General features: G+C 40.0%; 1 long non-coding RNA gene across 1 annotated transcript in view; it reads right to left on the bottom strand.

Moving 5' to 3' along the window:
* LOC110332882 overlaps window positions 1-7,505 on the bottom strand; it is a 47,220-nt gene extending 39,715 nt beyond the window's left edge. Inside the window, exon 1 of the long non-coding RNA XR_002381050.1 lies at window positions 7,289-7,505. This is a non-coding gene — a long non-coding RNA (uncharacterized LOC110332882). The remainder of the gene's footprint in view (window positions 1-7,288) is intronic.
* Window positions 7,506-11,751: the final 4,246 nt, after the last annotated feature.

Genomic DNA, 11,751 nt, shown 5'->3' with positions numbered 1-11,751 from the left:
AAAGCTTCTGTAAGGCAAAGGATGCTGTCAATAGAACAAAAGAACAAGCAACATATAGGGAAAAGATCTTTACCAATCCTAAATTCGATAAAGGGCTATTTACAAAGAACTCAAGAAGTTAGATGCCAGAGAATCAAAAAACCTATTAAAAATGGGGTACAGAACTAAACAAAGAGTTCTCAACTGAGGAATACTGAATGGATGAAAAGCACCTAAAGAAATGTTCAACATCCTTAGTCATCAGGGAAATACAAATCAAAACAACCCTGAGATTCCATCTCACACCAGTCAGAATTGCTAAGATCAAAAACTCAGGTGCCAGCAAAGTCTGGCAAGGTTGTGTAGAAAGAGGAACACTCCTCCATTGTTGGTGTGATTGCAAGTTGGTACAACCACTCTGGAAATCAGTCTGGTGATTCCTCAGAAAATTGGACATAGTATTACCTGAAGACCCAGCTATACCACTCCTGGTCATATATCCAAAATATATTCTAACATATAACAAGGACACATGTTCCACTATGTTCATAGTATCCATACTTATTTTTATTATTATTATTATTTTCTTTATTCATTTCCAATGCTATCCTTAAAGTTCCCTATACCCCAGCCCCTGCTCCCCTACCCACCTACTCCCACTACTTGGCCCCAGCCTTCCCCTGTGCTGGGTCATATAAAGTTTACAAGACCAAGGGGCCTCTCTTCCCAACGATGGCCGACAAGGCCATCTTCTGCTACATATGCAGTTAGAGACTCGAGCTCAGGGGGTACTGGTTAGTTCATATTGTTGTTGCACCTACAGGGTTGCATCCCCCTTCAGCTCCTTGGGTACATTCTCTAGCTACTCCATTGGGGGCCCTGTGTTCCATCCAATAGCTAACTGTGAGCATCCACTTCTGTGTTTGCCAGGCACTGGCATAGCCTCACAAGTGGCCGCTATATCAGGGTCCCTTCAGCCGAATCTTGCTGGCATGTGCATTAGTATATTTATAATAGACAGAAGCTGGAAAGAACTCAGATGTTTTTCAACAGAGAAATGGATACAGAAAATGTGGTACGTTTACACAGTGGAGTACTACTCTGCTATTAAAAATAATAATTTCATGAAATTCTTAGCCAAATGGATGTAATTAGAAAATATCACCCTGAGTGAGGTAACCCAGTCACAAAAGAACACACATGATATACACTCACTGATAAGTGGATATTAGCCCATCAGCTCAGAATATCCAAGATAAAATTCATAGATCACAAGAGGAAGATCAAAGTAAGGATTCTTTACTTCTTAGAAGGGAGAAGAAAATACTCATGGGAAGAAATATGGAGACAAAGTGTGGAGCAGAGACTGAAGACCATCCAGAGACTGCCCTACCTGGGGGTCCATCCCATATACAGACACTTAACCCAGACATTACTGCTGATGTCAAGAAGTGCTTGCTGACAGGAGTCTGTTATATCTGTCTTTTGAGAGGCTCTGCCAGAGCCTGACAAATTCAGAGGTGGATCCTTGAAGCCAACCATTGGACTGAGCACGGGGTCCTCAATGGAGAAGTTAGAGAATGTACTGAGGGAGCTCAAAGGGTTTGCAGCCCATAGGAAGAACAATAGTATCAATCAGTCAGACCCAACAGATTTCCCAGGAACTAAACCACGAACCAAAGAGTACACATGAAGAGACCCATGGCTCCAGCCACATATATAGCAGAGGATGGCCTTGTTGGACATCAATGGGAGAAGAGGCCCTTGTTCCTGGGAAGGCTGGATGCCCCAGTGTATGGGAATGCTAGGGCGGGGAGGCAGGAGTGGGTGGGAACGTGGGTGGGGAGGACCCTCATAGAAGCAGGGAGAGGAAGGATGGGATGGGGGCTTCCATAGGGGAAACCAGGAAAGGGGATAACATTTGAAACATAAATAAATAAACTATCCAATAAAAAATAACAAATCACTCGAAAAAAAAAAAGAATTATTCCAATAGTCAATTTACATGTGACCTTCCTGCCATCACTGACTGAAGTCTTTATCAAAGTTGCAATCTCTCTCTCTCTCTCTCTCTCTCTCTCTCTCTCTCTCTGCGTGTGTGTGTGTGTGTGTGTGTGTGTGTGTGTGTGTGTGTGTGTGTTAGCAGATTTCTCATTACTGTGACAAAAAAAATCACCTAAGGAGCAAAGTTTCTTTCATCTCCCAGTTTCAGTTCCTGGGTGTTTAGCCCTCTTACTTGGAACTATAGGACATGACAGTGGAAACTCATGGTGGGGAGTCTTATTCACCTCACAATGGCCTATACTGTCTCCCATATCTGCTTCATTGACCTAACCTCTTTCTGCTAGGTCCCATTACCTCTCAGCAGAACAATGGATAGTGACCAACTGTATAACACATGGGCACTGGGGAAACACTACAGATTCAAACATTATGGATGACTGGATGACCCCTTAACACCTTATCATGGGAGTCTGGATGCTCAAAGGTCAAGTGTTCTCTGCATAACCAATGTGACTACAAAATAAACCCAAATTGTTGAGTACAGTGGGTTTAAATGTCTATCATCCCTCACACAGTCAATGCTTTCTCTCAGTAGTCTTCAATTATGGGAAGATCTTAACCCTGTGGTTAGGTTTATTTTGGGAACCAGAGACATTTTCTGCCAAAGGCCAAGAGTGGCATGCACCATTTGGATCCAGCAGTTCAGTGCAGCTGTTTTCTGAGAGTGTGCTTCCTCATGATGAAAAAATTAGCTGCCTTTCCTGAGTCAGGGTGCAAAGACAACAAGGGAGTCAGAGGTAGTTCAGGAGATAAACTGTGACCCTAGAATCTCAAGCTCATTTAATGTAGCTCCAGTGATGTTACATCTAGAAGAACCATAAGAACGCTTTCTTTACTGGCATTCTCATAGTTCTACTGCTTGAGTCTTTGACTCCAAGTTTGTCTCTGTCATTCTCAGTAGATTCTATTGCAAACTATTAAGTGGACATCAATGTATTGTTATTAAATATGTACTAGAGCTATGTTATAAAGAAACTGATATTTTTACTTAAACATGGTGATGGAAACAAAGATGAGAATAAAAGAAACTCATAAATGAAGGCATTCCAAGGTTAGTAATGTTGTGAGTGAGAAATTATTTTCCTTTTATGGATTGATGTTAGAGGGAATTTGTAGTGGGACCTCCTGTTTTCCTTATAATAAAGAGAAATTTAATTTTTAGACCGAACTTGAATTTTTCCTGCTTGAATTTTCTTACATAAGGCATTACATAGGTATGGGAAGAAGCTAGTTAGTAACCAACTTAACAAATCTTAAGTTCCTAGAAGTGAAAATTCCTTTGGGGAAAGAAAAAGAAACACACATTCCGTAGAGATTCAATTTTTGTATTTTTCATTGATTATATTTTTCTAACCTTTAAAAGCTTTTCTTGGTATCCATAGCTTCTAAGTGTGGGTTTCTTAATGCAATGAATTTGTGTTCCTCAATATTCTACATGCTATTCCCTGGAATTCTCATACTCCTACTATTTGCATGATAAACAATCTTACAAGTCTGTGGAGATGGTACCGTGTGGCAGGCAGTAGACAGAGATCCATTAAAAACATTAATACCCTGATACTATGCCACAGCTTTAAAAAACTTCTATCCATGATAGTGAAAAAAAAATCAAACAAGAGAATTAGTATATATCAATTTTTGCAAAGTTGGTCCACATGATGTGTTAGAATTGTTATATAAACGCAAGCTCGGTGCTGTAGATCTGTGCTGTTGTGAACAAACTTAGTCTGACTGGATGCTAAACGGTACATATCTACATTCTGTATTTTCCGTCTAAAGTCATCTAAGATCAACACTTCTGAGAATGCATATTTAGGAACTATTTCATTAACAAGGAAGATTTTCTCTGATCCACGGTGTCAAACATAAATCTTTGGTTCTCTTTCTTTTTGCAGTGAAATGACAGAGACTGCATATTTATCCAATGAAATACACATCAGCCTAAAGTTCTCCCTTCTATAATTCTTTCAGTTACAAGTGGTACTAGTACCCTTTGAAGGTAGGTGAAGTACCTGTAACTAGTTCTAGTTATCAAAAATTAAGCTTCCACTGGAGTAGCCATTTTACCCAGTTTTTGCTGAACTTTCCCATTATATAGTCCCCAGCAAGCCAACCAACCCACAAGATTCACCAACAAACAGGAAAAATGCACACACTGCCCACCTAGAATGTACATAAGCCAGATCCCTACAGAACTGTTAAGTCCAAGCACTGTTAAAAATGTAGTGGACACTTACTGCTCCTCATCTCTCAGGAAAAATGTCAGTATTATGTACTTGAACAAGATTAATTCTAAAGAAGTCACGATATATCCTGCCAATGTATGAATTCATTATTCTTCCTTAATATGCTGTGAAGTATTATTCCACTTTATCATTGCATTCCTATTCTGGCTTTTCATTGTTATTTGTTTCTATTTATTGTAAACTTAAAAAAAAATTCAAGATTGTCTTTAGAGCTCTCTACTGCTCATCAGGAACAGCCCATACATTCCCCAGTGTGACCTAAATGACATTCATCAACATACATACAACTAAATTATCTTGTAATTCCTATTCTTCAATTACATTTTCTTCATAAAAATACCCACATCATTAAATAACACTAAAAGAGCCTTCAGCACCCCAGCTGCCAGCTCCTCTCTTGCCTGCACACTATCTCTTTTTATTGCTGTTCCTCCTGCCCCCCCTTTTTTTTTAGATTTCTGAACCCCATTTATTGCAAGGCTAGATACACATTAGATTATAAAATAAGAAGATATTGTCTCACCAATAGATACAAACTTTTTTTCTTTTTTCAATTTTTATTAGGTATTTACTTCATTTACATTTCAAATACTATCCACAAAGTCCCCTATACCCTCCTGCACTGCTCCCCTACCCACCCACTCCCCCTTCTTGGCCCTGGTGTTTCCCTGTACTGGGGCATTTAAAGTTTGCAAGACCAAGGAGGCTCTCTTCCTACCTATATGGTTGTATTCCCCTTCAGCTCCTTGGGTACTTTCTCTAGCTCCTCCATTGGGGACCCTGTGTTCCATCCAATAGCTGACTGTGAGCATCCACTTCTGTGTTTGCCAGGCACTGGCATAGCCTGACAAGAGACAGCTATATCAGGGTCCTTTCAGCAAAATCTTGCTGGTGTATGCAATAGTGTCTGCATTTGGCGGCTGATTATTCCTGCCCCTTTTCTTAATATCAGATTGGATCTTGATCGATTCCATGTTTTAACATTCTTCATCATCCATTAAAAGTGTTGTTACCGAGTTTACTGGAATGAGTATATCTTCATATCTCTATAGCAGAATGTGTCAAGAACTATAAAAGACCTGAAATGTCCATCCTAAAAAAATAACCATTTATCTTATTGCAGTTTTATGGGTGGTGGTAGAAAACTCAGAGATGGGAGACAACTTATGAATAGCATTGTAGAAGCCACAGTATCAACCAATACTGCATTTCCTGATTTCTGTAGGCCTAGTCAAAAGGAACTAAGAGGCACTGATCAACAACACAGAATATGACATTGGAGAAGAGCTGAGCCTTGAAAGACAATTGCTTACAATGCTCAAGAAGGTCACCTACCCTTAGCTGAAGAGATTATATCAAGAGTGTTTATAATGCTAACATCTTTGAAAGGATCATCAAAAATGAAGAACTAGGACCTCACTTAAAAGATGTGCAGAGACTGAGGAGATCCATGAGGAACTGTCTTCCAATACCCTGAACACTACACAGTCACAGTTTTTATAACACTGAGTTCTTGTTACCCCTAAAACTGTCAATCTCTGTCATTGGGTTTTGAGTTTCTTGACAATAGAGGCAGAGTTTTGTTATTCTGGGCCTTGTATATAGTGCATGACACACAGTTGAGAAATCAAATGTATCTGTTTTAAGAAAAAGAAAAAAACCTTCATTATGGTGCTGGTGGTATGTGTGCAACCGCAAGTGTATCAATATATATGTTACATACATTCAATTATGTGCTTCAATTATACTTCAGTACAGCTTAAAGCAATGTAGAAGCTTTCAAATTCTTCTTTTTAATTCACATTAAATTCATATTCTTCTATAGTCAAATGCTTCAGGTCCTTTCTCTTCCTATTTTACTTTATACAGTGGACACACCAAGAATTGCTTCCCTGATATCTAAGGAAGGGTGTGCTGTCCTGGAGCCAGAGCATTCTGGAGTACATGAAAATGATGGTGATGTTTCATTGTCACTGTCCACATGCTAGATCAGAATCCACCTAGGAGATACATCTTTGGTGGCTCTATAAGGATGTTTCCAGACAAGTGGAACCAAGTAAGGAAGATCCAGCTTAATGTAGACCGCAACAGCTGGTAGACTGGAGTCCAAGACTGAATATAAAAAGATTAAAAGTGAGGAGAAATCCATTCTAAGTACTCATTTTATCTGCTTCCTGCCAACGGGTTATAATATGTCCAGGCAACCCACATTTCCACTACCATATTGATATCCTTGGGGTTTTGTTTATTATTTTACAAGTTTCCTTGACAATCCTTCATTTTCTATCGTTTGCTGTGTTTCATTTAGCTTTTTTTTTTTTTTTTACTTTCTGTAGCTACTAAGAAAGTTAACAACCTATATTTTAAATTATGTTAATATATAATCTTTCAATTGTTTTGATAGAATAACACAGAGAAAGGGGGCATTCGATAGATATTTTCAGAAATTAAAATCTACAGACAATAAGAACACACAGAGTATTGCCCATATCTTAGACAAACCCTCTTCCTTGCTCTTCATTTTAGTCTCTGACTCTGCAAGACTCACTGCTCCTCTAGTTTTTAAAAGGGTAGATTGGTTTTATAGTTTTATATACATGGGATTGTCCATCATGCATGCCTTTGTGTGTCTCCACACTACGCTACTGTGCTCATGCTGCTGTGTGTGGTGAGGGGTCTTCATCTTCACTGCTGTCTAGTGTCTAAATGGACAGACTGCCATGTACCTAGCACTAGATTGTTAATGGGAATTATAGTAGCTTCAGGTTTGAGAGCGTTAGGACCAGTTCTACTTCTGTTTTCAGCTTCACAGTCAGAAAACCAGAAGGAACCTTACTCCTACCATGACCAAAAGGAGAAGAGAAAAAGAATGCTGCAGGATCCACAGATTCGTGTTTTCTCTTGAACCCATAGGAGATAAGAGCCTACAAGACAAGGGACTAATCTGAAATCTAAGTAAACCCAAGTGTCTATCAAAGAGAAAAGGAGCTCCTGCTCACATGGGATAATGCTGCCAGACACTGGCAAGGACTCAGCAATCACTATTATCAAACTGTTGAGGCCATGTGCAGAATTGTGTCAAAATAGAGATTTCTTGAAGATTCTGATGTTGTGAGAATGTACAAGTGTCCTGGGTTCCTGTAGAAGCACCTTACTGGTAATGATGTGAAGGGTCTGGTGAAGGTCCCAAAGGAGTGTCACATGTAATTTAGGGCTGAAAGAAGAGAAACAGTGGATACACTCTGGAGGAAGTGAAACCCCAGCCATATTCTCCTTGCCTCTCGTTCTTCATAAAAGAAGACTTTAAACTGAAAGAAAAGAGGTATAAGAAATGTCAGCTTATTGCCTCATGGTTAATAGTTAAAGGCTATTGCATCTGACAAACCTCCATCTTCTAAAGGTCTATCCGTACTCTGGTGCTGTTTCTGCTCTGCTCTTAGGGCTAAGCCTGGGCTGCATTCGGCAAAGTTGTCTAGCAGATTAGACTTCATTGAAAGAATATATACATGCATATATATTGAGCTGAGTAAATCCTTACACCATGGGAGGGGCCAGGAATATACACTGAGTCTACTGATAGTTGAATTGTTAGCTTTATAGGATTATATGATTGTCTTGGTTGTTTTAACTGAAGAAGGAAGACCCACCACAAATGTGGGGTGGCACCTTCCGGTAACAACCCATATAAATAAGAATGTGGGAGGAGGATGGTCATCCTCTTCTTGCTGGCTCAGTCTGCCCTCTGGCCACAGAGGTGATTCTCCCTGTTGATGCTGCCCAGGCCCTCTTGTGTGATATTAGAACCACTGTTACTAGGCTTCATATAAGGACTGAGACACAATGGCTCTCCAGGAACCCTGCAGTTCTGTGGCAGCAGTCTGAGTATGCTGAGGCACTCGGCCTCATAAACTGAGCTGGTTTCAGAAAACCAGGAGAATCATTCGCAACCCCCCCAAAAGAAAAAATGCTGCAAGATTCACAGATTCATACAGGAGATGCGAGCCTACAAGACGAAGGACTAATCTCAAATCTAAGAAACAGAAGTATCTATCAAAGAGAAGAGGAGCTCTTGCTCACCTGGGACAATGCTGCCGGACACTGGCAAGGGCTCGGCTACAATTCTTACTGAGTTTCAGCCTCTCAGATGTGAGACAGCTGTGGTTATTATTTTCAACATGCTATGTAAGCTAACTTAAATTATTTCATATGAGTATATATACATGTGTGTATGTTCACATAGTTGGATCTGTTCCTCTAGATAATCTTTGATTACATAACTGCAAAAGAAGAGCAGCAGCAGTAGGAACAACTCAACACCAAAGCACAGACAGCAAGCACCTTTATAAGGCTGAGGTCAGACAAAAGAGGAGAGAATGGTGATTCCCACTACAAAGCTAAGAATTATTGAGCAGGGGGAACAGATTGCAGAGAGATGAGAATGTGAGGAAGCCTATCTAGTCAAAAAGGGGAAGGTCTGACGCTGATGGCCGTTTAGCTCTTAACAAATGAAGTCCCAGATCTTATAGGGCTTGACGAAGTCAAAGAAGGTAAAGCTTTTCGGTAACTGCCAACAATGAATTGAAAACTTGGCGAAATACCCAAGTAGGTTTGTACAAAGCCTCAAAGTTTGCTAGAAAGAAAGCCTCATTCTTTTCAAGTATATAAACCACTAACCTTAGCCTTAAATATCTTATGCAAAATGTATGTCTTTTAGCAAAACTTATAAGTCATATGCAAAAGATTTAAAACACTCACATTTTAAAAAGATAGCACCACCAATAGAAGCGTGTGGATGAATAGATGATAGATAGATATGATAGTTAGATAGTTAATGATAGATAGATAGATAGATAGATAGATAGATAGATAGATAGATAGATAGATAGATAGATAGATAGATAGCATACATCCACAAATATGTGTGGGGGGGAACAGATAGACAGAGACAGAAACAGAGACAGACAGAGATACAGAGAGAGACAGACAGAGACAGTCAGAGAGAGAGAGAGAGATTTTGAAACTTCCAGAAAAGAAATTAGAAAATTTTGGACTCCATGCATATCAGATTGGCATTTTTATCAAGGAAATATTAGAAAAGAACCAACAACCAAAAACATCGCTCTTTTGTGTGTGTGTGTGTGTGTGTGTGTGTGTGTTTTCAACATAGTTAAGGAAAGAAGCTATGACTATGGGTCAAATTTAAGCAAACAAGGAAAACAAAATAGGAGGAGAAGAGAATGAGGAAGGCAGGGGAAAGAGGCAGGGAAAGGAGAAAGAAGAATGCAAAATTGTTGCGATACCTGAAAACAGAAGACCATACACGTCACAGGACACTGAAAAGGCGAGGAGAGGCATCTAAATTAATGACAACTATCACACGAAGCAAGGAAAAGGACTAACTTTTAAAACAAGACGCATTATATTTAGGCTAATAGAAGGCAAACGCAAGGACAAACTTGGAAATTGACAGAGGGAAAAAAGATTCCTCATCTGTAGAAAAACAAAGATCCAAATTATACATTTTAAATTTTTTTCTGAAACCATAAGAACCTAAAGAAATGAAATATCATTTTAACCTATTGGAAAGAAAGTCTTTAATTCAGAATTCCATACTTGGGGAATAAAATGTCTTAAAAATACTAATGAAACCCACTTTATCAAAGAATGACAGAGAACATACTGTCAGAAGACCTTTACTCGAAGAAATATTAAAAGCTTTAAGAGAAGAAAAGATTTGGTACCAGACTCGTTATGCAGAAACTAACACTGCAGAAAAATAAAAAGAACAGAGGTGGCAATGACATTAATGAAGAAGAGATAAAAATCCCACTCTTATTTGTTATAGCATTAAAAGAGAACTGTCTAAAGCAAAACTAGAGGCAATACATTGTGCTTATAACATATGTAAAATGTATGAAGATGATACAGAGGCTATAAAAGAAATTGGGACTGACATTTATATGAATATGCAGTTATTCTTATATTTACCAAAAATCTTTAACTCCATACTTTCTAGTCCCCTGAACTGTCTGGACCCGTGGGTATCTAGGAGGACAGTGTACAACATGGAGGAAAGACAAGAAACTCCCTGTCTACAACAGGCACCCCAGATGGGCAGAGCAAACCTTGATCACCCTCCAGAAGCAAAGAGCACCAGGTGCCCCACAGAGCAAGACCAGACAGATATTACAACTATAGCAAACTCGAGTGGGACAGATTGTTTGTCAGAAATTTGGAGAAAGTGCTGTCCAACTTCTTTTCATTCTATTCTAATTTGGTCTATCTTGGTGTACTTCATCACAGCTCTTCCGGTGGAGGCATTTGTGGGGAAGGAGTATGGGAGAGAGTTTGCATGTGTGTATGTGTGTGTATTAATGTATATGCAGGTATGTGTGTGTGTGTGTGTGTGTGTGTGTGTGTGTGTGTGTGTAGGCCAGAGTTCCACCTCAGGAGTCATTCCCAGAAACTATGAACCCTGTCTGCTGAGACAAGGACTATCACTTGCCTGAAACTTGTTGCTTTTCCTAGACAGGAGTGAGCTAGTAAGCCCCAGAGACTCTCTTGTTTCTGCCTCCCCAGCACTCAGATTGCCCAGAAAATGCCCCTTTTAGAAGCAGTGAGCATCTTTAGGTCACACTGGAGTTAGAAGGAGCAGTTACATATGACTCTTTCTCACCCCTAACTCTCTCTTCTGCCCTACTGAGGGGCCCACTTACAAGCAACAGAACCCAATCTGAACCCAGCAAGAAAAAGCTGGATTTTATAATTGCCTAGTAAGGTAGAATCTGAGATAGGAATCACTGCTTTTTGATGGTATCAGCTCTGCAGTGGCTGAGTGAGCTTTGGAAGGTTGCCTGGCTCTACTTAGCTCCAGGAGGCCACACTGAGCTAAAGAATTTGGCAGGTGGCAGTGGAGACCAGGCAAGACTGAGGTGGGCAGCTCCTGACAAAGAGCAAGGGGAAGGTGGGAAATCTGACATTGAGCCAGCCTTACCTTCAGTGCTTCCTGCATCATTCTAACACGACTTAGGAATGCAAGGAACTGTCACAACCACTATCATAAAGCAAAGACTAGATACCTGGAGATATCCGTACCTTAAACACAGCACGACCAAAGCCTCTAGTAGTGACGACTTTGGACTAAAGAGCAGACACAATTGCCTCAGTGGATCAGCTCTCGTTAATGTGTGCTTGATGTAGAAATCCTGAGACGCTGCCAAGGCAAAATTGACCACATCCACAACTCCAGATCTGTCACCCATGGCTTCTGAAGTAGCTCCCTGTGACACCTGTCACATGTCCAGCAGATGGTTCTAAATGTGTAGGCACTTCTCTAAGACTAAACTGTGCCTATCTGTGTCCATAGGAGACCATACTTCCAAGTTCTGAGCCTCAGCAAAGACTGTTCTTGTAATGAGTAAGTTGGGAACCTTCTGCATGCAATTCAGTAGGATTAAAACTC

This window comes from Mus pahari, chromosome 15, assembly GCF_900095145.1.
Source record: "Mus pahari chromosome 15, PAHARI_EIJ_v1.1, whole genome shotgun sequence".
NCBI lineage: Eukaryota > Metazoa > Chordata > Mammalia > Rodentia > Muridae > Mus > Mus pahari.
This window is presented reverse-complemented; position numbering and strand designations above follow the sequence as displayed.